We start from the raw sequence: 26,000 nt of genomic DNA, 5'->3' as shown, positions 1-26,000 counted from the left end.
AGATAAGCAGGGAGATAGTAAAACACAGTATTGTAGGAGGTGAAAGAGAATCTAAAAGAAGAAAAATGGATCATGCCTTCACAGCTGTAGAGAAAATAAAGGTTTAAAAGTGCCGGTTGAGCTTACACACGCAGAAAAGCCAGGGACAACTTTGGCAAGAACAGTTTCAATGGACCCATGGAAACGAACACTTGTTGAATAAATTGCAGGCTGGGAAGTAAAAGCGTTATATTGAGCAAAACATAAAATATGTCTCTAAAGGGGGCAAGAGACATTGTGGAAATTAGGAGGGGAAACAGAGCTTGAGGGAATTTTTGTATGTTTTTTTTTTAAGTTTACAGACACTTGAGATATTCAGGTAACGACAGGAAGGAACCAGTAGACAGGGGAAGGTTGAAGATTTTAGAAAAGGGGGATAAGGAATAGAGTTAGGCCACCAAAGAGTCAGGAGGGATAGCACTGAAAGCCCAGACAGAGGAACTTACCCAGGATAAGAGAAGAGATACTTTCCCACTGCAAGTGAAAAGACAGAGGAAAAAAAAGATGTTCGGGGTGAAAAAAGTTTGCAGTCTTTTTGGCAATAGGTGGAGAGAATTTTTATCTTATGATTTCCAAGTGCTGTGAAGTGGATAAGATCACCTGTTAACAGTTTGGGAGAAAAGGTGGCTGGATCTACAGGTAGAGCAAAGTGGAGAGATTTTCCATGGTGCCTGCAGAGCACAGGAGAGAAGCAACCGGGAAACCTGGGAGAGGCAAAGCAGTTTTGAGAGCCCAATGGGGAACCAAGTATCCTTCCCATGAAGGTGGAAGCCTTTTCTTTTACTTGATCTGGGCTCCTGTGGACATTTTTCTTTTAATAGTAGTGATTTTGAAATAAGTTGAACTTTCCATATTACCATACAGTCAATGTTGTTACCTGGTCAAGTCCCTTACCCTCTTTTTCCAATGAAAAGAAAGAAATTTACATGCTTCTGTAATTGTAACCTGACTCTGTTTTCAAACTGGCTAAACCACTCTCAACTCTTTTAAGAAAAAAATCAATGAGAGATCTTTTGAAGTCTCTTGATAACATTATGAAAAGTTCTAGCCCTACATCAACTTCTAAAACACCAAATTAGTTAACCCTTTCGAGCACCTGACGTGGCATGTCTAGTACATCTATTAAATTTGCATTAATTAGTCTAATATTTATTCATTAAATCTAAGAAGTATGGGAGCACAAAGTACTCAACTCAAGAATTTAATCTAATGAAGAATCACATGAACCAATCAGTAAATGAGGTTTCAGGCATGTATTTCTTTGTTCAAACAGAAACTCAGTTTACCAAATAGATCAAAGTAACAAACAACAATTACTATCGCTAAAATAGCATCAACTAATCTTTCGTCCTAACCTATCCAATACACCCCACAGCCTCTAAGAGGTCCCCCTGACACACAGAGGGATCTGAAAATCCAGTTTAAAAACTATTGATTAGCACTAACAACCCATTTAGCAAATATTCCTCATAGGAGAAGAAGCAGTACATTTGCCCAAGAAGGCATTCTTAAATTTTACTTGGGCTCTTGTCCCTAGCAGAAGGCTACTGGGATACACTATGATGGTACAGGGTATCAATTTTGATATGAGAATTTGCCACAGAATAAAGAATCATAATTTATAAGATTCAGCCAAGAAAATTCTTTAAATTTTGTATTTCAATTTGTGAGGCATTCCATGTGATTTATCATTGATTCTGAACTATGATTCTTTGCTCTGATTAGCATGCTCTTAAACAGATTTTCTCTGATTTTAATAATACAAATTCTTACCATATCTCCATAAAGTCAACTGGCTATTACAAATTGGATATTAGGTTAATTGGGAACAGTAATCAAAAATACTTCAATGTAGAAATTCTCTTTAACCAGTAGTGATAACGCATATTTCAAAAGCAGATAACTCCAACACTTAGCATTATTGCTGTAAAGTCTCCATTCGGGGAGAATCAAGGTGACCTATTTTGAGCAAAAGACTGAATGTAGTCACTAGCAAATGGGCATCTTTTTAAATATGATCAAAACACCTTTTTCCTGGTCCTTTTCTTTTTCTTGCCAAATTCTTGAAAATGGATGGCTGATGTTACAGGTGAGGTTTAGAATAATACCTTCTTTTTTCACAGCTCAGGAATTTATAAGGAAGGTCCAAGAAAGGACTGGAAAGGAAAAGAAAGAAATATTTATTGATCATACACTATGTCCCACAAAGAGGTGATAGTTACCATTTGGTAAGTACATGCAATACTAAAACAAGCCCTTGCAGATACCCTTTCACTTCAATCTTTACTACATCCCTACTAATTAGGGATTATTATTCCCTATTTACAGATGAGAAGACTAAGGCTCACATGGTCAGATTAAACAACAATCTTCCCCTGAGGCCTTCCTTGATCATCTCTGCCTTCCCAAATTGATTTGATCCCTCTCAGGTACTTGTACACACCTCTACTTTGCTCTATTTAATAAATAGATTTGACTGGCTTGAAATTAACTAGCTGACATGTAAGCCTGTCTTCTCCAGCAGACCTGTAGTTACTTGTGGACACTTGGACACAAACAATAAAGAGTGAAGGGAAAAACAAATAGACCTATCTTGAAATAACATACACATACTTCAGTAATAAGAATTTGGTAAAATTTCCTCACAGATGAATTATTATAGCCCACTACAGAAATGGCTTGTCTAATTACAACCAGTGCTTTTGGGGTGCCATTTATTCATAAATGTGTCTTCAAGCAATTTCTACACTCTTTAGTTAATAAGCCCAGCGTTTCTGAGATCTTTTAACAGTTCACTTTAGGGGCCAGGCTGGTTTTATAAGGGGAAATTGAGAAAGTAATGAGCCTAGTTCTACTCCCTGAATCATGCTGATAATTTTATTCAGAAATTTGCTGGCTCCTCTTGCCAGAAATCTAAATGCCATATTGTTTTATGTGTGCCAGTTAAGAATACAAGACCACTCCACCGTTACTTGAAAATGTGGGTCATTAACTTGAGGAAATCTTCTTAAAACCCAAAGACTTTCTAAAGCCTTTCTAAAGTATGGTGGCTTGGCGTGATATACCCCAGAAAACACGTTCTCAATCTTAATCCATTCCTGCAGTGTGAACCCATGCTAAGTAGGATCTTTTGATGAGGTTACTTCAGTTAAGGTGTGGCCCAAAGGAATCAGGATGGGTCTTAATCTTATTACTGGAGAGTTTACAGAGAAGGCCACAGAGAGAGAAGCCACAGGGAGCTTCCAGAAGCTGAAAGTCAAATGGAACCTAGAGGAGAAAGGAGAAGATGCCACTATGGGCATTGCTACGTGACACAAAAGTCAAGGAACACCAAAGGCTGCCAGCCAACCAGAAGATAAGAAACCCAGGAGGGAGCGAGCCCTCAAGCTTCTGAAATAATGAGCCAATAAATTCTTGTTGTGAAGCTAACCCATTGTCTGGTATTTGTTTTATGCAGTTAGGAAACTAGAACAACTGGCACACCCATTTTAAAACAAGATCCAAAAGGCTTTGTATCTTTGTTTATCTCCCAAAATTGACCAGTAGGAAAAGATGCTCCATCTACCAATTTTTTATTCAATTAATGAAGTTGTGTCTAAGGAAGCACCTGGTAAATTTTTAGCTAGTCTTGATTTGCTAAGTGTAAGTCATACAAATTTTGAGCCTTTAAAAGTCTGAGCGATGGGCTCTGAATTCTATCATGGAAGGTTAATGTGCACTTATATCTAATTTTTCTGTAGCATTTACCCTATAATGTGCATGTGCAGTGCAACCATAAAACCCTGCTGCTGTTTTTCCTTTGCCTGGAAATAAATGTCCCTTTTACGGAAAACTCTTTTAACTTTAATGTCAAACAACACACAGTAATAGCCACAAACGAGTAATAATCACTAGTCATTCTAACACGAATTCCTTTTCAATAAAGATTGTTACAGGAGGTTGAATTTTCTTTTTATTATTATTTTTTTAAGTCATGATGATGTTTCACAGTTTCCACAAAAAAGCAAACATGCCTAGTCTGTTTTTGCCAAGTGCCCACTTTAACATGCACAGAAGGAGAAAAAAAAAAAGTAAATTCACTCTACGTTTCCTAGAAGCTCACCACAGAGATGAAGCAATCAATATAGGAGAAGAGAAATAGCTTTTTAAGTAGCCTTAATAAACACACACATACACAGAAGAAATAAGAAGTACTCACACTAAATAGGAAGCATTTACTAAAATCTATGGAAGAATTCACCACTCTGGTTGTAGAAGTAAAGATTTTGGAGAATTCTGACTTTCTAAAATTCCTCCTCCAGGCAGACCTCTCCCAGACTTTCTTCAAGAAAGTGGAATACTCGATGTGATCACTGCCACACCCAGGAAGGCTGCAGGTGAGCTTGGCAAGATTTTAACTACCTCCATTTCCCAGGACAACAGCCTGTTCCTTTCCCTGTAACTGCATCCATTTCTGCAGTTATGTGCCTCAATTAGAAAATTCATTCGAACTTTAAGAAATGGCCTGGAATCAAACTGATTCCCTTAACTGATATTCCTTATTGACCAGTAGAGAAGAAATGCAAATAAATAAGTAAATAAACAACTGCATGAAAGAGAATAAAACAAAAAAACTAACTGGTTACGAGTTAACAGCCACCGTGTGAGAAAATCAAGAAGCCCAGCTTATAGTTCTTCTAGGTCAAGAGTGCTCAGTCTCTGCTGCCTTCTGAAAGTTCACCTGTCATCATACACAGCTGGATCAAGTAACTGCAATCATGTGAATATGTAAGAACACAGTGACTGTAACCTCAGGTGAAAGCCTCGATATAATAGCTATACACCGTGGTGCCCTAAGGAAAAACCAAGGAGAGCCGCACAGCTATGCAGCCGCTCACACCCACTGACAGTGCAGGCCATTATAACAAGGGAAAGCTAGACTCATGTCCTGGGTGCAAATCCTGAAAATGTGATGTATGATCAAGTCTCAGTGCCACATGGGCTGCTTCACTTTTCGCCAGATCCCGGGATAAGAGAACCCGAGGACTCCTTCAGAAGGACCACGTCACACTTGCCTTTTTAAGGGTCAAATCACTGCAAGGCACTGCCCTCCCTCAAGGCTGGCCTGAGGGATAAAGCCTGCTGACCCCCTGGTTGACGGCAGAACTTGCAGAAGCCCCAGACAGACTCCAGGTATTTCCGGCTGGGAGTAGGAATGGGTAAAATAAATAAAAATCTAACCCCACTTGTAATGCTGAAGAAGAAATCATGTGTGGATTTGACTCATTTGGACCAGCCTGTTGCTTGTGCTGACCCTTCTTTTATCACACCCCTCCTGAGTCCCCGCACTTGCCCTCCCACATTCTTCTGCTCCTTCAGAGATCTTGCAGGTGATGTTCTATTCCTATAGGAAATCGTGTCCGTTTTTCTCTCTTGTCTTCTATAGAGTCTGTTTACAAACTTACACAGACTCCCTATTTCCACCCAGATCCAGTCCATCCCTAAATGTGGTTGTTAGTTGTGGCTCGCTTTTCCAGACACATCTGCTTGTTTCTCTCCTCCCTTCTCTAGCCACACTGAGCTAATGATGTTTCCAAAGTGTATCATCTACTAGACCTGCACATTTTATCATCTCGATGATGGAGGCCACTATGCCGAGAATGTTCTCCCCATCCTGGCAGACACCCCATCTTTCAAGGCAACATTAAATGTTACCTCTTCCCTGCTTCTTTCTCTCCTCACATCCTATGCAAGCAGAACAAATTCCTTCCTCGGTTGTGTTCCACAGATCTTCATATATAACTCCACTACACCTAACATCACTCAGAGTTTTAGTTATTTCCTGCTACTATTTCTGGTACATTTCTGTGTGACCTCCTTAGAGCAGCGGGAACAGTGGTGAGTTTTTTATGCTAGAGCCCATTCTTGTAACACAGTGCCTCAATGCAGATATCCCCAGAAATGAGGGTCAAATTCACAAGTCATTCTGAGTTTTTCTAATCTTGAAATCTGTTTGACTCATCTCTCCATTGAGGTCATAAATTCCTTTAGGAATTTGCTTCTTTCCCACTTCCCGTAGCACACAGAACTAATATTAAAGCATTTGAGGGACATCTTAGTACAGTATTGATTAAAAAAAAAAAAAGACAGGCATATAAGGACACCAAAAGGACACCAAATCTACCTTTGTGTTTGTTCTTGTAGAACAGGGAATAATTCTTTGAAAAAGGGAACAGGGTAGATTATTTCAGTACCATGGCTACAGCTTTCACATGAATACAAGTAGAAAATCCTGAGTGACTTGCCTGGTTTCTCCCTTAATTTCTCCTTCCTCTGAAAATAGAATTTCCTTTCTGGGAACCTCTCCTTCAGCACCCTGCATCTGAGAGTACACAGTTGGCGTTTTTCTAAATATATTTGGGTTGCTAATCTGTTGACCCTTCAAGCGAATCTCTTAGTAAACATTTTTAACATTTAAACAAAAGCAGCAAGTGCCACTAACTAATTTTAGGTCAGCCCTACATTATAAAGCATGCGATTCTTTTGGAAAAAGAGTTTCCTGGGTTTAATGAATAAGTTGTCTGCTTTCAACAACCTCTGGTCTCCAGTTTCAAGGTATGCTCACTAGATTTAAAGGGCAAACATCCTGTACTTTACCCTATGGCTACACCTTCTAATTGATATAGACACAACACAAAGGAAACAAATGCTTTCTTTATCTGGCCAAGACATGTCACAAATGTACACTTCCTGCTGCAGTACAAATTTAATTGTTAGGATACCAAACTCAGGCTCACAGAAGCCATGATTTTACAATCAAATGTTCATCTTTCTTTTGACTTTAAACTCCAGGAAGACTAAATAGATACCAGGAAACTGAAAAATAGCTGAATTTACTCTATTGTTTCTCTTTTTTTAACATCCGCTTTATTGCAATACAATTCACATCCAATAAAATTCACCTTTTTAAAGTATACAATTCAGTGGTCTTTAGAATATTCAGAGTTGTGCAGCCATCACCACTCTCTAATTTCAAAACATTTTTATCATTCCAAAAGAAAACACCATATCCATTAACAATCACTCTCCATCCATGTACCTGACAACCATTAATTTACTTTCAGTTTTCTGTGGATAACAAGAAAGATTAGCTTCAGAGATTGGCTGGTATATTTAATGTGATGCTCAGTAAATAAGGGCAAAATTCAAAAACCCAGCACTAATTCAGTTTAATTTTCTAGAGAAAGCAGTCTACATTCATCAAATAATCATGACTGATAAATCTATTAAATTTATATTACTGAGAGACAGTTCTGATAGATGAAGGTGAAAGAAAGCTTTGATACTGCCCCTTAGTTTCTTCAGGTTCAATGTGATGGCATGTAGCTCACAGCATGCAACTCTGACAGCATGCAACTCTGATGGCATGCAACTTGCGGCATGCAACTGAGACCTCACAACTCATAGGTGAATCCATCACTGACTGGAAGCATATACTTAGGAAAAGATCATTAATAGACCGCTGTCAATTCTGCAAGGCTCCTGCATCAAAAACCTTCCTGTAGGAGCCCAGCACTGACTGATTAATTTTCCCAGTGATAACAGAGTTTGGGTGGGCCAACCCCTTAAAAGGTGAACTGGAGGGCAGCACCTGAATTTCTAGCGTCTGAGCATTTACCGCCCTGGGCTGAACTGAAGATAGACAAGAAACTAAATAAATATTTATTAATGATAACCTTGGCACTTAAAAATCATAACTCAAAGTGATTGAGAGTACTGAAGATATTCACATGTCCATTAATTTATTCAATATATATTGATGATTTTCATGAAAGGCAAGTTACTTGCACAACTCTCTGTGATAGAAACATCCTAAGCAGATATGGATCCTGTCTTCAAGAAAGTTGCAATCACTATAAAACATGTGCAGAAAGGTTAGTAGAGAAGACAAACATACCAACAACATAAGAGGTGAAAAGTCTTCGGTACTTAACAAGTCCAGGGAGGATATATGTAGGTTTAAAATAAGAAGAAATTATTTTCACTAAGCTAATTATTAGCAGCTGTATGATTATCTATTCTTCCCCCATGTTAACACACATACCCACACACACACATGCACACACGCACACATGCTCGCGAAGGGAGCTAATAAGTATAGGTATTAAGTTAGTGAGCACTCACTATTGGCCAGATGCCCCAATAACAGCGTAATGTGCATTAATTCCCTTGTCTTAAAATAAACCAAACAATGGAGATACCATTATCACTTCTTTTTCCAAAGGAAGTTCAATCACATGGCCAGCAAAAGGACAATCTGAACTCAAAGCTATCTGATTGCAAAACCTATGCTCTCAGCCAGTAAGCTGAGACATGTTGTAGAGAAAGATGCATCTGAGCTAGCTCCAAGAACAAGCAGTATTTGGACATGCAAAGATGAGAAGAGTATCCATCCAGGTGGAAGGAACAGAGCGAATAAAGCTCAGGGATGAAAGAACAGGGAGGGGAAGACTGAACTGAGCCAAACAGTATGTGGCAGAACTGGAATTCCAGCTCAAATCTGTTGGACACAAAAGCTTCCATGCTTGACTTCTACAATGCCTCCAATAAGTGGCAGAAACCATGTACAATTCTCATTTATCAGAGGGGTTTATAGGATTCAGGATAGATGAAAGACTTCAAACGCCTAGCAAACCCCATAGCAGGAGGCACAAACAGAACATCCCTGTGGTAACCATGAGTTAATCCTCTTGTATAATGAGCACATCCCAGACCCCGCCGTGTCTGGCAGCCATTCCACACCCAGGTATCACAGGGAGTATGAATGGAAGAGCCACAGGCTTGGTCAAAGACTAGAAGATGAGACTTCTGAGGAAAGGTTCAATGGTCCGTGGTTATTCAGCCTGCAGAGCGGAAGTCGGACAAACGCTTAATGAGAGTCTTTAAGGAAAAAAGGGTTCTTACTCTGAGGATAATACCTGGATAAGCTAACTTCTAAAGAAGAAATAAAAAGTAGTAGATTTTAAAATAACCCAACATCAGGAGGCAGCACTAGATTAGCTATGGCCTTCAGAGTGGCTGATTAAGGCAGGAACTTTGGCCCGGAGACTTGGGTTTGAATACTGATTCTGCTGCCTACTAGCTGTGTGATTTGTGGAAAATTCCTTAACCTCTCTGTGCTTCCGTTTTGTGGATAATAACACCTTACGCTAGTGTTGTGAGGATTAAATGCATTGATCATTGTGAAGCAATGAAAGTGGTGGATGGCACATAGTAAAGCCTAACAAATATGTGTTCTTGTCTTCATTATGGACACTTCCCAGCACCCCTAGCATAGAATTTGATGATGTGTGTGCTCTCCATGGGCTGTTCAGATGGTTGGGGTTCTTGGAATGGGAGAAGTTTCTTGAAGTGGTATGTGAGAGTGTATCTCTAGACATCTAAAACGGTATATTTTTAATAGTTCATAAGTGCTATTTTACTGAAAGACACAATTACAGACAAAGAGATTTTGAGACACCCTCCAAAATTTTGATCTGAAATGCCACTTCAAATCAACTGAAGGCAAATCTAGTCATCATCTAAGAACTTAGTGAATGCACCAAATGCACCTGTTACTTGAAGTTTTAATCATCTAACATTCTTTGGCTATTCACTTATATTTTATTCATTTTCAGAGATTGTTGGATATAATATTTATGTGCATGGTACACTGTAGGTTATAAAGAAGAGTAATCATACTGCAACTTTCAAGCCATATACAATCTTATAGGAGACATCATGTATAATTATCGTCAGGAGATTTAAAAGAAAATAATCGTTGTACAAGAGAATAAAAATATAGTGCTCATCCCCAAAATGTTTAATTTGAATCTAATCAAATCCTCAATTAGACATTAAGCTCCAATTTATAGAATATACGGGGAAGAAAGGATCAAGGTAAACAATACCAATTAAGACCATTTTATAGGACAGCTGACCTGTTTTCTTCTGTAACAGTCAGAAGAAAAGGAACTATTTTAATTTAGAGGAGACATGAGAGAACTAACCAAGTTCTACTCATGATTCAGCATCAGATTCCACCTGTACAAACAGACTATAAAGATTATTTGGAGACAAATGGGGAAACCACTGCATGTCGTCATAAAAATTTTAGTTCTACTTCCTTTCTAACTTCGCTGCATGGATTACTTCAATAACATTTTTTTTTAAATGAATGTTAGTGTGTGAATTAAGTGGAGTAGAAGCTGTATGCTGAGTTTAAAGAAGAGAGAGATACCTGTAGCCTAAAGTGACAGGATAGATATGGTAGAATAGGCAAGGCCTAAATTGGGTCTTAAAAGTAAAATTTAGTGGTGGGTGAGGAAGACTTTATTTAGTGTGTGGTGGGTCTTTTCTGGATACGAGATTTAATATAACTTTACTAAATTCAGTAAATATTTACTGAGCCCAACATTTCATGCTCAATATTGTGGATGTAAATAAACGTATTCAGTACAGTGCCTGTCCAAGAAGAACAATTAAAATAACGTGAGAATTCATTATCAAACCTGTTAATTCCCATTTAGAAAAGAAACATTTCTCCAAAGAAAAATTTTACTACTTCCCCTCCCCAATAAATGAGGCAGTGTACAGTTACACAACAGTTAAAAATGCATACTCTGGTTCCAGAGTGGCTGGGTTTGAATTTCTCATCTTTTACCCACTGGCTAAGCAATCTTGTATAAGTTGTTTAACTTCTCTGCTTTAGTTTACTCATGTAAAAGCACGGCTGATAGTAACAGTACTTAGGTCATAAGGTTTCTGACATAGGTTACATGACAATATATACGTAAAGTATTTGAATAGTGCCTGGCACATAGTACATACTAAGACAATTTTAAACACCTTGGATTTAAAGTAATGAAAATGCCTGAAACTTTCTTAATTAGAAAAGAATAAAATAATAAGATAGTTAGAAAACTATCTTAATAATTTTAATACCATCTTGCAATTAAAAAATGTATTTATTATCTACAATGGGTAACTCCAGATTCTGGGATTACATGTTATTTTTAATATTTTTTTATGCTTATGTATGAGTTTTAATTTGCTGCAATTAACAAGTGGCACTTCTGTAAGGACAACAAGCACTGCAAGTTATGTTAGCTCTTTATCCATAGGGATAACATATTCTTTGTTTATATGGCATTTAATTGCTTAGAAAATATTCACATAAATTCTTTTATTTGAATCACAAAACAACCTTTAATTATTCTCATTATAACAGCGGAAATAAGGCTGTGACAAGTGAAGTTACTTTTCCAAGGTCTCAGGTGGCTTCTGTGACCAAAGCTTTTTTCCCTTTGCTTATTTGTAAAGATATAGAAATTCAATTTACAGATCTTCTTAGTGACATTTCAAAGTCCCTTGTATATATTTTTAACATGCGAATATGTTCAGGAGCACCTGGAATCCTTAAGTCTTCTGCAAGATTAGTTTGTGATTTGCAGGGAATAAGAGGTAAATTCCCTGCCCCATGCCCCTCTGCTTTCTTATGCATGCTTCTTCACTAATTCTGAAAACCATGACAAAGAGATGAAGGCTTAAGCTATGCAGGGGTCCTCTAGGCCAATTCAAATGCCTCTGACCCAGTTTTCCATTTTAGAATGCCACTGGAGAAAATGCCCAAGGCTACCCAGTGGAAAAGGCTTCTAATCTCAGTCCTGCTAGAGCCCACATGTAAGACCTTGAGAAGCCACTTTTTCTTTCTCCTCCATAAAGTCCTCTCCTCTTCTAAAGCCATTATATTGTTCTACGATTGCCTCTCCAATCCTTCTGAGGTCCCTTAGGGAAAAAATTGGCAACAGGACTCAGCTAACGATTGCAGCCGATCCATCCGAGTGTCTTGACACCCCACCTTCAGTGAAACTCGAACCATAATCACTGCTGATCATGCATAATGCCATAGAGCTTTGCACAAAAGAGGGTTAAATACCTAATTATGGTCTCCTTGCTTGCAGTGTGGCTTTATTGCCCTCAATTTCCCTTAGCGTTTTACTGATTTAATATTTCTGGGTTTTTTTTTTTTTTTTTTCCTTTTCCTAAATTGTTGCTTTACATTTCTACATTCCTTAACTGAGTTGAGGAGACTTCTCTGGCATGCTCGTGGAGGAAAACTGCTATAAAAATGAAATGAATGAGTACTCCTAGGGGGAAAAGTGATTTATAAGACTGCATAATTTAAAATATCATCAAAGCAAAAGACATTGGTAAAAGGGGGGAGGGAGGAGAAAATTTGGTCAACAATTTATTTTCTCCCCAAATCACTGGAATACACTGTATCATCCTTTTTAACCAAGCTGATGGATTACTCGGACCATTTTATTCTTTTAGCACAGAAAGACTTGTATCATCCTGATCATTGTAGGACCCATGGGCTAACTAAAATGGAGCAAGAATAGAGGTGAGTTTGTATCTTTCTATATATGCAATGCTTTTTCCTTTTCATCGTCCTTTTCCTTTTAAAAGTGTTTTATGCCTATCTTATCACTATCCCCTTCAAGAATCACAACCAGCCCTGGGATTAGTATTGGAAGAATAAGCAATACTAGGAACCAGGCATGGACTAAGCACTTTCGATTCATTTTTTCCTTGAATCTTCACAAGCATCTGTGAACCCTTTTCACAGATCAGAAAACTGAGGCAGAGTGAGATTAAATAATTTGCCCAGCAGCAGTCAATTTTGTTGTTAGGATTCAAACTCAGATTGATTTTCCTAGGCCCAGATCCCAGCCTTTTAATCACTATTCCACAAATAACCACAGCTAGGGAGGCTGAGTCTAGGGGAGCCAAATGACAGCCTAAGATTACCTACCGGTTGAATGGGAGCAGAACCCAGGCCTCCTGAACTTTAATATAAGGCATTTTCACACACACACATCCAAGCACATGCACATATACTCTCATAATCACTGGGTCAGCAGCCCCACTCAAAATATAAAAATTTAAAAAAAATGGGTGCCATCTGTAATAGCTTTTTGGGCTGAAGGTACGTGGTTATATATAGTTTAGACAAAGCACCTGAAAGGACTTAACAAAGGGATTGAAATATATTGATTCAATGTAACAAACATTTGCTGAGCGCCAACTATCTGATAGGCCCAGTGTGAGGTGCTAAGAATACTGAGATTAATGAGGCAGGTCTACTGCCTCCAAAATGCTGTTTAAACAGAAGGGACATGAACCCAATGATCAATGTAAATAGTTGTATAAACATATAAACACAGGTGATAAATGCAGCTTCAGAGGTACAAAGTCCAAGGGTTAACACTCCCTCCAAAAGGGCAAAAAGTTTGGCAATAGAGAATCAGAAGGAAACCTGTTTGCTGTCTTCTTAATTTAGCATAGAGCTGTCTCTGCAGGAATCCCTAAGGGTTGAAGCAGCATGCAGAAAACCCGGGTATGGAGCACTTTGCTGCCAAGAGCCTCCTAGGCTGGGGTCCAGCCTTGTGCCTAGGGCAGAAATACATTCTTAACAAAATGGGAAGGAAGTTCTAATGAGCCCCAGGCAACTCCAATCGACCTTACTCTCAGGCCTGGCAGCATTTAAGGCAAGCATTAAGGCCAGCCAGACACCCCATTTCCCCCATAACAGCTCCTAAATCTGATTTTAAGATGTTATTCTCAACATTGACCTTATTTGATGATCTCATGCAAAGATTCATATTTCAGAACGCCTTCTAGATATTTAATGAGCTGCTGCCTGGGCTAAATGGGGATGCAGGGTGGGAGAGAAAGGGCTGTGTGGCCAACAAGGCACAGGCTAGAGCATCGTCATCTATAAGCTGAATTTCCTCAAGCTACTTACTTAACCTTTCTGTTCCTTAGTTCCCTTACATGTAAAATGGGAACATTCCCATCACTACCCCAAAAGAGGTTTGTGGGGTGCTATGAGATGAGGCACATAACCCTGTAGAATGAGTAGTCTATACCAGGTACTCAAGATATAATACTATTCGTCAGACTAAAAAAAAAAACATAATTTATTTTAAAGTGAAACTTGTCCTGAATTTTAGCAACCAAAGTCAACTTTCAGTATATTTTTTCCTTGTTGGGTTCTTCAAATACAATGTAAAATCTATGAGAACTCACAATGGGGGGAGGGGAAATTAAGAGTAGCATTTTTAAAAAATTAGTTGATTCATTATACCCACAAATTAAAAACATTATGTCTTTATGGCTTTAAATATGTTATTTATACCCATTTTTTTAAAAAAAAGCTATACACATACGCAAAAATAGAGTACAATGAGCCCTTGTCTTTCCATCGACCAGCTTCAACAACCATTAATTTGTCTGCTCTTTTTTAATTGATGGCTTATCACCGGATTATTATGAAGCAAATCCAAGACATCACATCATGCCAGTGATTTTTAAGTTGTTCTGTGTATGTTTTTACCAACACAGAACTTTGTCATCAGTGATTGCCATGAATTAATTTGTTACATTCCATTTGTAAAGCACAGATTGACTCAGTGCCCTGTCCTTCCACAGAACAGAGATGGATCACTGTACTACTTCCTACTGTTAGTGAGGAGAACTACTTATCATCCATTCTATGCCAGGTCTACACTAAAAAGTTTCAAGGAAAATAAAGCTCCGGCAGGTGAAATATTTTGTCCAAGCGAAGCACCCAGTAAATGGCTGAATAGGGATTTGATCTTAGGTCTTTGGAGATCCAAGATTTTGCAGCTGTCACATGGGAAAACTATGACTGAGATTCCATATTTCATTTCTACATAAGCGAATCTTGAGAATATTTTAAAGTGTTAATCAACGCAGTGATGCAATGCCTTTGGACTCCACCATCCATTTCCACTCAACTTAGAATGTGACTTCCATTACCTTCAGAGTAGTGCTGTTACTTAAAAGAAAAGAAAAACAAAGTAAAAGGAAGCACAAATAATTCTTCACTTCTCAGTGTAAAGCCTAGATTTGTACGAATACTTAAAGAGTGGTGTGCCTCCACGGCCAAGAGACCCAAGCCACTTATTCTGCACATCCCGGGACCTAACCTGGAGTTCGAAAGCCAGAAAGGGTGCTCAATTCTCCTCACAAACACCAGCACGGCAGAGTAGAAATGGAATCTGGACAGAGGCATCTCCAGCACTCTGACGCATGCCCAGTCTGCTGATGGGAGAAGTCAAATGTCTTTTCCCTCCATCAACTGACAGCACATAGGCTGGGTGAGGGCTCCTTCATTCCGGGGACTGCCAAGAGGATAGAGGCTCAGTACCCAAGTCAAGTGTAATGCACGTCTCAGAAAATGCTCTCGTGGTCAGATATGTAGACTACCGAGAAATTTGTGTCCCTTCATTGCCAAAGTCAATCGCTTCACTGTAATTGATATACAACCCTGAAATAAGTAAACATTCATTTCACCTTAATTGTCAAAGTTTCTGCTACTAGGCAGTATAAGAGCTTGATATGAAGATTGCATTTAGTTATAATACAAAGAAAATTACAATATTTGCATAAAATTGAGTGGCCTATATAATCTTCCCTGCTTATTATTAAATGATTCCAACATGAATCACAGCTTTATGAAATAGAAATTACCTAAAATAAAGTCTTAATCATCAATGCTTTTCAGTAAATATTTGCAGCCTTCTGATGAGAAGACAATTGTACCTCCTGGACCACTGTGCTTGTGTGGGGTCATTTGAATTATTTCAGCCAATGACTTGTGAGAAGAGATAACATAGGTAATTACTAAGCAAGAGAACTTAATTGCTGGAACTCCTCTGCCATAATAGCCAGCAATGTTTCAAATTTTGGCCTGGATCCTGGAGTGATGATGTGGAATATGTGGCCCCAGCTGACTTGTGGTGAGAGCAAGAAATAAATCTTTGGGGTTTTCTTTTTAGCCTCTGAGAAGTTGGGATGTTTGTATTTTCTTTTAATTTCTCAACACAGCATAACCTAGTTCATTCTAACTGATTCATGTAACTTTCCAGAGTAAAAAAAAATTAAGAAAGTCTGACTTCATGCGCTTTTTCTTGGAAACTTTGCACTGCAAAATTGAAAATTAACATCCAAAAGAATCTGAGCGTTTCTTTTTTCCTTTCATCTAACATTTTAGGGAAAAAAATCAAAGTTTGAAAAACACTTATAAATAAGAACATTTTGCTCAGAAAATTTGCCATCATCATTTCCATGATGGAAAAAAACAAATCTATCAATGTCAGTTCAGGTAACACAGTAAATATTTTACCATAAAATGCTGCTTCTGTTATCTCTTTTTCACTTTGTGAAATGTCTTATTTATGTACAGATTCTGCTACTCCTGTGGATGTTGAGTTTTTCACATATTACAATTGCCCAATTCCAATAATACGACCTCCCATTCAGTTACCTCCAACTCACTTCAGTGCCTTCCTTTCATCTCCATAGTTTATACAAATTGTTCCCTTAGACATTTCAGCTGTCACTGTAGATAGACAGTATCTTTGAGAGAAATGCATTGGAAGTGGCAGAAAGGGTATATTTCTGGAACTGGTTTGAGCTGTCATTCTGTCTGTATGTCTAAAACCAGTTCCTGGATACAACAGGCATAAAGATTGGATATCATTCGTACATGATTCATCTCACCATAGCAGATTTAAAAAAATTTTCCCAAGCCTTGAAATATTCTTGGAGATACAGTAGTTCAATAGTTAACAATGAAGCACTTGCATAGTAGATTTCTCTTGTGCATTTCTTGATTCACCGCTTTCTCCATACCGCTTAATCTCTTGATATCGCCTTTCTCGGTTTTCTAAAACTCTGACGAAGTCTCTGACCCAACGTATCTTACATGTATGGATGTATTTACCCACCTACATATTTATTATTTTTTTCTGTGGGATGCTGGAAAAAGAGGTACATAGTTTGACATACTGAACTGGAAGGCAGGCCAAACTTAATGCATATAGTGCCTTAGCTAGTAAACACACAGACGGTCTATTCAAGAATGGTATTATTTGTATAATGTTTACAGTGTTCTTATATATCTGTATCTGATCAATAAGTCAACATTAGCAGAAAAATGAGAAACTTTAATCTTCAAATATTTTTCCTTTCCATCTTCAGGAGTTATGGTCTGGCTATAGACCTAAGCTTCCCTTAACCCAGAAGGATAACTTCAGTTCCGTACTGAAGGAAAAAGGAGTCCACGGCTAGACCGTCTTGGAAACAGGAACTGAAACTAATTAGAAATGAAGCAATGGAAGTTGCAGGCCAGCAACAGCACCAGTGGCAACATAAGGGTTTCGAAAACATATCTTTGCAACAGCCAGAAACAGGATAATGTGCACAGGATTTGTTAAGAGTAATTTGGGGTTTGATTCCTGGTTCTCACACCTACTATCTAGGAAAGTACCTAGATAGTCTGTATATAAGGGTCTGTAAAGAAGGATGTCAATTTTAGCCTTCTTTTGTTCCCTCATAAATTTATTTTTTTCCAATAAAATAAAATAAGAATGTGTCCTATGTTTTCTTGGTTTCTTTACCAACAGAAATCTTGATTTTCTGCAAATCAATATCTGAAGATATGTGCAAATGTTGCCTATTATTCCTTGTATCCTTCATCATCTTTGATACATAAATAGACAGAGGTATGGATATAAATATGGATGCATTCCTGAATGGAGGCTGTATCACTGAGCTTTGGTTGCATGAACACTGCTCCAAAACATGGTGACCTCAAACAACAATCATTTACTTAGCTCCTGATGGTAATTGTCAGCAAATTAGTTTGGGCTCAACTGGATAGTTCTCCTGGTCCTGGCTGGGCTCCCGCATAGGTCTGCAGTCATCAGTGGGCTGGGTTGGCTATGACTCAGTTCTGCTGATCTTGGCTGGGCTCTCTTATGTCCGGGGCCTCCAATGGGGCAACTGAGCTAACTCAACTCTGACACACGTGCTCTCTCATTCTCAGCATTTCTGGGCCTGTTCCTCTGGGGACCTGGTAGGTTCAAGGGACCAACCAGAAAGTGGGAACCAGCACTGTCATCTTCATTGCATTCTATTGGCCAAAGCATGTCAAGGTGAGAAAACAGCCTCTACCTCTTAACAGGAGAGCTTCAAAGTCACGTGATGGTGAGGACAAGCCAGCTCCCATGCACACCCATCAGACACTTCACTCCATTTTCCCTCTGCCTCCTCCTACAAGGCACTTGATTGTAAAACTACCTAGGTTCTTTTCCTTAGAGAAACAGAGGAAAAATACTTTGTGCTGGAGGGGGCTGAGTCTGTGTAATCTTCTGAGGTGATCTAGGCCAAATCTGCTTGTCAAATCTGAAGTTTTTAGAAGACTGATTTAGCTCACAGGCTCAAAGACACTCATTCTTAGTAGTAGTGGAAAAACTTTATTTTGTTGACTGTTTAGAATGCATTTAATTAATTTTTATACATTGTCCAGAAACTATTTCATTATTATAATTATTGGATTTGTGGATAATTGAGTATATATGTATGCAAATATACCTTTTTTAACTAGCACTGCTGGGTATTCAGATTTCCCTGTCAGTGAATTTTCCAGATGAATTGAGATTACCTTTTTTGGGGTAGACAGTTTGCTAAAATACATAAGTTCTCCTGTGTTCCTAATTAGTCTATATATCTATATATGTTTTTCTCCAGCTAGATTGCAACCTTTCAGGATGATGGCACAAAATCACTCACCTTTACACTGCCAATGTCTGGCATAGTACCATACATACAGTAAGTGCTTAGTAAATGATGTTTCTGGAGTTGAAAGAAACTGAATATTGAATATAAGTATAAACATTTCTTAACAACTTAGGGTTATCATACGGACATCAACAACTGTACTATATGCACTGAAGTCAACCTTCAAGAATCTGGGACAATTCAGATCTACCCTAAATGGCTCCAAGTAACCATCCTTGCTATGTCCTGATACTCACATTTGGCAGTTCCTTTATCTCCTTTCTCAAGGCTGTTGTTGTTGTGACTCCCTCAATAACACTATCTCTCATTTCTGGTCTGCAGTGCTCTCTTTGCTTCTGCTCTCAAATATGCCAAGTATCCATCCGCCTCAGGGCCTTTACATACACTGTCCCCTCTCCCTGGTTCATTCATCAAATATCCTTCTTCAGGGAAGCTTGCACCTTCTCTCCATTCAGGTCTCTGCTCAAATGTCACCTTGGCACGGGGGTCTTTCCTGACTATTCTGTTCAACCTCCCGGTTCTCTGCCTCATTACCCTGCTTTAATGTTCTGTACCAACTGCTACATATTTATTTGTTTATTTAGTATCTTCTCTACTAGTTCTGATGAGAAAGGGACTTTATCTGTTTTGTTTTTGTTTCCCAAGCCTAATATAGAGCTGTCATAAAAGTACACAATAAAAACTTGTTGATGAACTAAACTGCCATAAACTTGAAAACTTGACAACTAAGGTTATTAGATTCTTCTAAGATTAGAGTAAGTAGGTTCTTAATGGATTCTACAGAAGTCATCTATAAATCAGGCTAATCAGGGACAGACTCGCATTATCTGTTTTAACTAGTCAGAGGCTTTGGCAAGTCTGAGGAACAGCGAATATAAGGCTCTTTTTTTTCCACGTTGTTGGTTGCAGTCCAACAGTTGAGGCTGTGAAAGCAACTTCCCAATAAGTGAAGCATTAGTGAATGCAATTTACAATACAGACCCACCTTTCACTTTGAGTTTCTTTCATTGCTTTTAAGTCCGCCAGTCCCTAGGAACACTGAAGAACACATGTTCTGGCCTAAAAGTCGAGAAGAAATTATTCCTATGTCTGCAAAAGTCAAATTCATGGTATGAATCTGCACATCCTGATGTATGGTTAAGGACCAGACCTTGAGAAAGCTGATTGTAAGCCCACAATCCAGAAACAAATGGCTATGGCTCTTGGGTCCAAGCAGGCTTTTCTCAAGGCAAAATCACAGATTCATAGAATGGGACTCCTCTCAACATTACTTTACAGAGGAGACAGCAAAGACTAAGAGATGTAAAGGATCTATCAGCAGCCAAAAACTGGATGTTTTAAAAATTTCCACAAATGCACCCATAGGAAACCTTTGCAGATTCCTAAAATCAAGCTTTCCTGCTTTGGCCTACCTACACCTGAACTCCACGGTGGGCATTCTTATCACAAAGGTAATAAATACGTTATTTGGGAGTCGCATAATTAAACCTGTTTCCCCCAAATAAACAGTAAATTCTATTCACTTTTTTTATTCCGATAGTCCTCCTGATTTTGTTAACTAAATAAATTATTTGGTCAGTATACATCGAACAAAATACTTGTGGGTCAAGTACAGAAACTATAAGAGCAAGATAAAGAAAACCCTGAAGTCGCTGACACTGGAATAAATGTGGCTTCTAGGTCTAGCAGATACTTATGCTCTGTCATTAATGCAAAAAGCTTCTGGTTGAGTCTCTTGTAGGAAAAGTATTAAAAAATAAAAAAGACCCATCTGAAAAGCCATATAGCATGCCCAGCAATAGGAGAAAGAGTAATTAAATCATAGTGTAAATATAGTATCTTAATCTTTTAAAAATCACTCTTGAAAAGAATTTATAATGTCAAAATCCTTGCTCTATGATATTAGGTGAATGAAAGCAAGGGATGAAAAGCAGTAACATTCTCTAAACATTTAAAAATTCTATTACAGAGTGGGCCACGGTGGCTCAGCAGGCGAAGTTCTCACCTGCCATGCTGGAGACCCAGGTTTGATTCTCGGTGCCTGGTCCACGGGAAACAAAAAACAAAAAACACGACTATTACACATCTATAGGTAAGCTGTGTGTGTGCGTGTGTGTGTGTGTGTGTGCAATTGGAGAGAAAGAACAAGAAGAAATATATCAATATTTAACAGCAGTTGTGGCCAAGAGTATAATTGTGTTTTTGTTTTCAGCTTTGTGATTTCCTGTATTCCAAAACTGTCTATAATGAGTGTATATAAAAAATATAGAAATAAATATGTTCTTATTCTATTTCTTTCCCTCAAAGCCACCTCAAATAATAAAATGGCTTCACAGAAGTCCTTTGGGGCTAAACTTTCTAGACTATACAGAAACATGTGCTACCAAATTATTTTTACAAATACAGAATGATACTGATACAAAGATCAGGCAAATGAAAGAACACATAGATGTGTGTGTGTATTGCATATATTATACACATATATAAGGGATTATATATATGTGTACACAAGTATAAGACATCTTTCTATTTGTCTTTTTGCTCCCAGCATCAAAATCGTCCTCGGTTTGGGGAATTCCCTACCTTGTGAATATTGGAGAGTAGGGGATAGGAGGAAAAGCCTGCCTCTCATCGTAGACGCTAATGAAAACCTGGGTCACAGTCAATTAGAGGCACCTATTCTGAACGTTGAATCAGAAGTTCAAAATCTGAAGTGTCAAGACTGTGGACACATTCTGTAGTGAGGGAGGCTGGTCGCAATACCGCATTGCCAGGGGAGTCACGCTGCAGTGACAGTGAAGTGTCCATATCCAGAACATGCAGCAGGCGCAAGCGCTGATACCTGGCGTTCCACCCAAGCTGAAGTAGTGTCACCACCGGGCTGCTTTTGTGACACAGCTTTTTGGTACAGTCTGGCTGCCTCCTTGCCTTTCTTGTTTCCTCCCTGTTTTCAAACCAAGTTCTACAATCTTCCTATAGATTCTATTTTTCAATAAATTTGCTTCCTTTTCCATTAACCACAACTGATTCTGAATGTTTGCAGGGAAAGGCCCTGACAGACAGGGCTGTGTGCTACTTTATGGCACCTGCAGCCCAGCATCTAGTGTGACCTTGGAATTTGCATGAGCTTATGGTGCAGAGAGAAATTACAGACAAACCCTACGTGAGAAACACTGGTTTAGATTTTAAAAGTATACAGTGTGTAAGAAGCCTGAGTCCATTAGTGAGTTCTACTAATAGGTCAAGAAAAGTAATAGCTAGTAAATATTTTATTAGCATTCTTTGCATCTGGCGATTAGGGAAGCCAAGTATTTAAAAAATAACAAGAGTCACATTCAGCATTTGGCCATTACTCCGTGCTTGTTGTCTGCTGAATCTTATGACTTTTTATGGAATAACTAGAAAAGTTCAAATAGAATTATGTAGGCAACCACGAATATTTTTATTTTTCTATTGTAAATCATCATATTTTCTTACTTCATTATTTACCTACATTATGTATTCAATACTAATTCTATCTCTGGCACAACAAATTTATGGCTGTGTTAATATGTTAATATTTCTCCATCCAGGAAATGAAATGAATAGTTTTTACATATTTTTTAAATATTAACTAACAAAAATGCATTAAATATAATAAGATTCATTACATATTCTCTTTCATCCAGAAGATTAGAGGCCTTTACAAAGTAAAAGAAAAATAACTAACGAGAAAAACATAGGAAAACCCCCTAAAGCTAATAGAACTACAATCCATTACTGAAATAGAGCTTTTCTATTTTTAGCCTATTTGAAACCTTACCTCTTAGAAAAAGAAAAAAAAACAAAACAAACCTAAACCACTAAGAAAAAAAAATAGTATTTACTCAATTATTAATATGACTTGATAATTCTTTCCAAGTAAAATGTTTTACACAGTTTGGAATGCTCAAAGATGGAACTATTTGGAAGTAGGAAAAAAAGCATTCAGGATGTTTAGGGTTTGCGAATGGAAATGAGCATCAAATTCAGGTTCCCTAAAACTGGGGTAGCAGTTAAATCAGGGTGGCTTTAATGTGTGTGGTTTTGCTTGGCTCTTCCTATAAAACAAAGTGCTGAGGGATGATAGTTGTCAGCTTAACTGATAGTCACAGTGACTTCCAGGCACACATCCTTAAGCAGTTAGGTGAGTCACTCAATAGCAGTACCTCTCAGATGCAAAACGAATCTCAAACCCTCTATTCCCTGGGGATTTGCTTCTATGTATATAACAGGGGGGATATTTCTCAATATGTCCATTCATTGCACAAATACTTGTTAAGAACGTAAAGGTCGCAAATGCAAAAAAATTGACCAGTCATAGAAAGCTTCAAAGAAAGAAAGAACATAACCACAATAGGCAGAGTATCCATTAGGGCATGAGGAATATCAGTGTGACATAGTAAACAGATCACAAGCAATAGAACTACAAAGCTGTAGGTTTCGATACTGGTTCCTCTCTGATAGCCAAAGGGTCACAGGCCATTTCGGTCTTCAAAATTTTACATATTGCCATTGAGTAGAGGCTAGCAAGCTTCTTTCCCCTGCCTGAATTAAGCTGTCTGCCCATCTCTGATCAACAATCATAAGAAACAGAAGAGGTTATATTACCCGTTTAAAGCCCTGGAGGTGTGTGCAGGGGAGGGGTGGGATGTCAGGGTTTGAAATTTCCTAGTGAAGGGGGGGAATGCATATTGAGCACACAATCACCATGTCCATCACAGATAATTTCATGAAAAAGATGACATTTAGAATCTTGCATGGTCCAAATCTCCATAATACATAAATCAAAGGCTTGCTTGTAGTTCGATTTCATAAAGTAACTTAGAAACAGAGCTAGAGGCCAATTTGCAGACACAAGACTGCCTCAGTCCAAACTCAGCCCCTGCCATTTACCTTCATCTTGCATGTAGCCTTCATCTGCAAACTGGCAACAATTACAGTCCCCCCTTCATTAGATTGCTGTAAAGGATAAATCAAAAATTTAATGTAAAAACATTAAGAATAGTGCCTCATATGCAGTAAAAGTTACATTAAGGATTTTCTATTATTTTTCCCAGGTCAGTTTCCTTTCTTCAATAGCATTCCATCTGGACCGGGCCCTGAACAAGTAGATAATGAAAAAGGGGGCAAAAATCGGGGAATTTTATGTGCAAGAAATTGAGAACACTTTCTTGCACATGAGAGCTTTCAGGGAAAGGGTTTGGGACCAGGTAATAGAGGGTTTGAACGTCAGATTAAGGAGCTTGGGTTTTATGAAAGGTCAAACCAATGTAATGTTCCTTAAACTGTTACAGCACATTCAAAATGTATTTAGAAATATTTTCATAACACTGACTACCTTATATAGGAAAAAATTCCACCTTTTTAGGAGGGAAGCACCCATTTTTTTCCCTTTCCTTTATTCTAATAACAGGTCTCTGGTCTTACCATCTAATCAAACCCCTTGAGGAGAGTAATCCCATAAATAGAATTTAATTGTGGGAATGGTGATCTCCTATTGGAACTAAGATGCTTCCATAGCTTCTAGTAAGTTTTTAAGGTATCCTGTTTGTTATTCTCCAACGTCACTGTCTGGGGCAACTGTAACCCCTACAGGTAGAGGTTCCAAATGGGAAACCACTTGTGACAACACATTATGGCCTTGATTACGTTCCTGATCTGGATTTCTGTGTCTCAGGAATTAGTTGTGTTTTCTGTGTATGCCACATCCTCACACGCTTTTCTACTGAGAAAAGGTTCCACTTACCTTGGACTTGAGGACAGAAAGTGTGCCCTTTAGTTTTTCTTAGGCCACAATCTATTCTCCTTTAGTAGGTCTGGTCCAAGTCATTGGGTCCAGCTTCCTTTTGCAACTGCACTTTTGTTCTCCATTCCTCTTTTATTTATCCAGTCTTCATGGTTAAATTGTATCTCATTAGCATGATAAATCATTGTGTCCTGCAACACTATCTCCTCCTGTTCTTCCTATCTCTTCTACGCATCTGTATTGACATTTCAATTCTGAGAAGTCTTCCGTACCTGTCATATTGCGGAGGTAATAATCCCCTTCACAACACCCAGGGCCAGCTTTTTTTCCTTTCTTTTATCTGCTCTCTACAATTACATTGAAAAATGTCCATTTTGCTTTATCATTGTCATCTCTTGCATCATGACAAGTATTATGACACATATGCCTATATATATTATGACACATTGTCTGTTCCAAACTGGATTTCTTCTTTTTATCTCCCTTCCCTTCACTAGTTCCAGGGCTCCCTACCATATTCTGCCAGTTTTAATAGCAGTTCAAAGAATAAGATCCCTATTTTGCAGGTGGACAAAGATCCAAACCCAAAGCTTGAGTAGCATCTAATACGTGGCTTTTATTTCAAAGCTGCAATCATTTTTATTGCTTACGCCTTAAAATATCAGTGACATGGCACATGTCAGTGCTATTGTCCCACTTTTCAGATGAGAGAATGGACTACAAGGTTATGTCAGAATAGGAACTATGTAAATATTCAGAATTGCACATCATTCATAAGATCTATTTTATTTATTCCTTGACTTTTTTTTTTTCCACAGCAATGTCACTCATTGACCAAACAAGATCAAGTTGTGGTTTTAACATAATCGGATTTACACCAACTTTCAGTCTACATCCACGTACTATGGATCTGAGGTCTGATGGTGGGTGGTGGGCAAGAAACACACAAGACAGTGGGAGACAGAAAGAGGTTTGAAGGACAATGACCCAAAGCAAAACCCAAGTGTCTTGTGCCAAAACAAAACAAAGGATACAACCAACAAACCAACACATATTTACTTATCACTCATTATGCACCATGCTACTTCCCTCACCCTGTGGGCTCCAGGGAAGGCAAAAGACTTGGCATTTCTGGAGCACAATCACTGTTTTACAGCTCCCTGCAGAAGTGCTGCCTGGAGATGCCAACCTCTGTTTTTCCAGGTGGCCTGTGGGACTAAAACATCTCCTCCTCCAGTAAGCCTTCGGTGACACCCCCACTCTGGGCTGATGTGGCCCTGCCCTCACCTCCGTCATAGGACTTCTTGAGCAGAGGGCCAATTACAGATTTGCCTTTCGCCCTCCTTAGTCTCACTGTGAACCTCTGAAGGGTTCCTTCATCTCTGTGTACCTGGCACCTCTAACAGCACTCAACAAACCTTTCTTAAATGAAGTATGACCAAAGGTATAAAGATAACAAAATAAATGGTGTGTTCACTTAATAAAAACCTTACTACTTGGT

At 38.5% G+C, this 26,000-nt stretch overlaps 2 long non-coding RNA genes across 2 annotated transcripts in view; both read right to left on the bottom strand.

Annotated features, from left to right (window-relative positions):
- Positions 1 to 26,000, bottom strand: part of LOC143677290 (uncharacterized) — a 126,322-nt gene that overhangs the window by 87,760 nt on the left and 12,562 nt on the right. The gene's annotated exons all lie outside the window — the stretch shown is intronic.
- Positions 181 to 25,664, bottom strand: LOC143677288 (uncharacterized). The gene is made up of 3 exons (XR_013172491.1): positions 24,500 to 25,664; positions 23,647 to 23,712; positions 181 to 2,195 (listed from the first exon to the last, which is right to left on the bottom strand). It is a non-coding gene; the product is annotated as an uncharacterized LOC143677288 (long non-coding RNA).

This window comes from Tamandua tetradactyla, chromosome 3 (genome assembly GCF_023851605.1).
Source record: "Tamandua tetradactyla isolate mTamTet1 chromosome 3, mTamTet1.pri, whole genome shotgun sequence".
In the NCBI taxonomy this organism is placed as follows: domain Eukaryota; kingdom Metazoa; phylum Chordata; class Mammalia; order Pilosa; family Myrmecophagidae; genus Tamandua; species Tamandua tetradactyla.
Note: the sequence above shows the minus strand (reverse complement) of the source record. Positions and strands in the feature narration are given on the sequence as shown.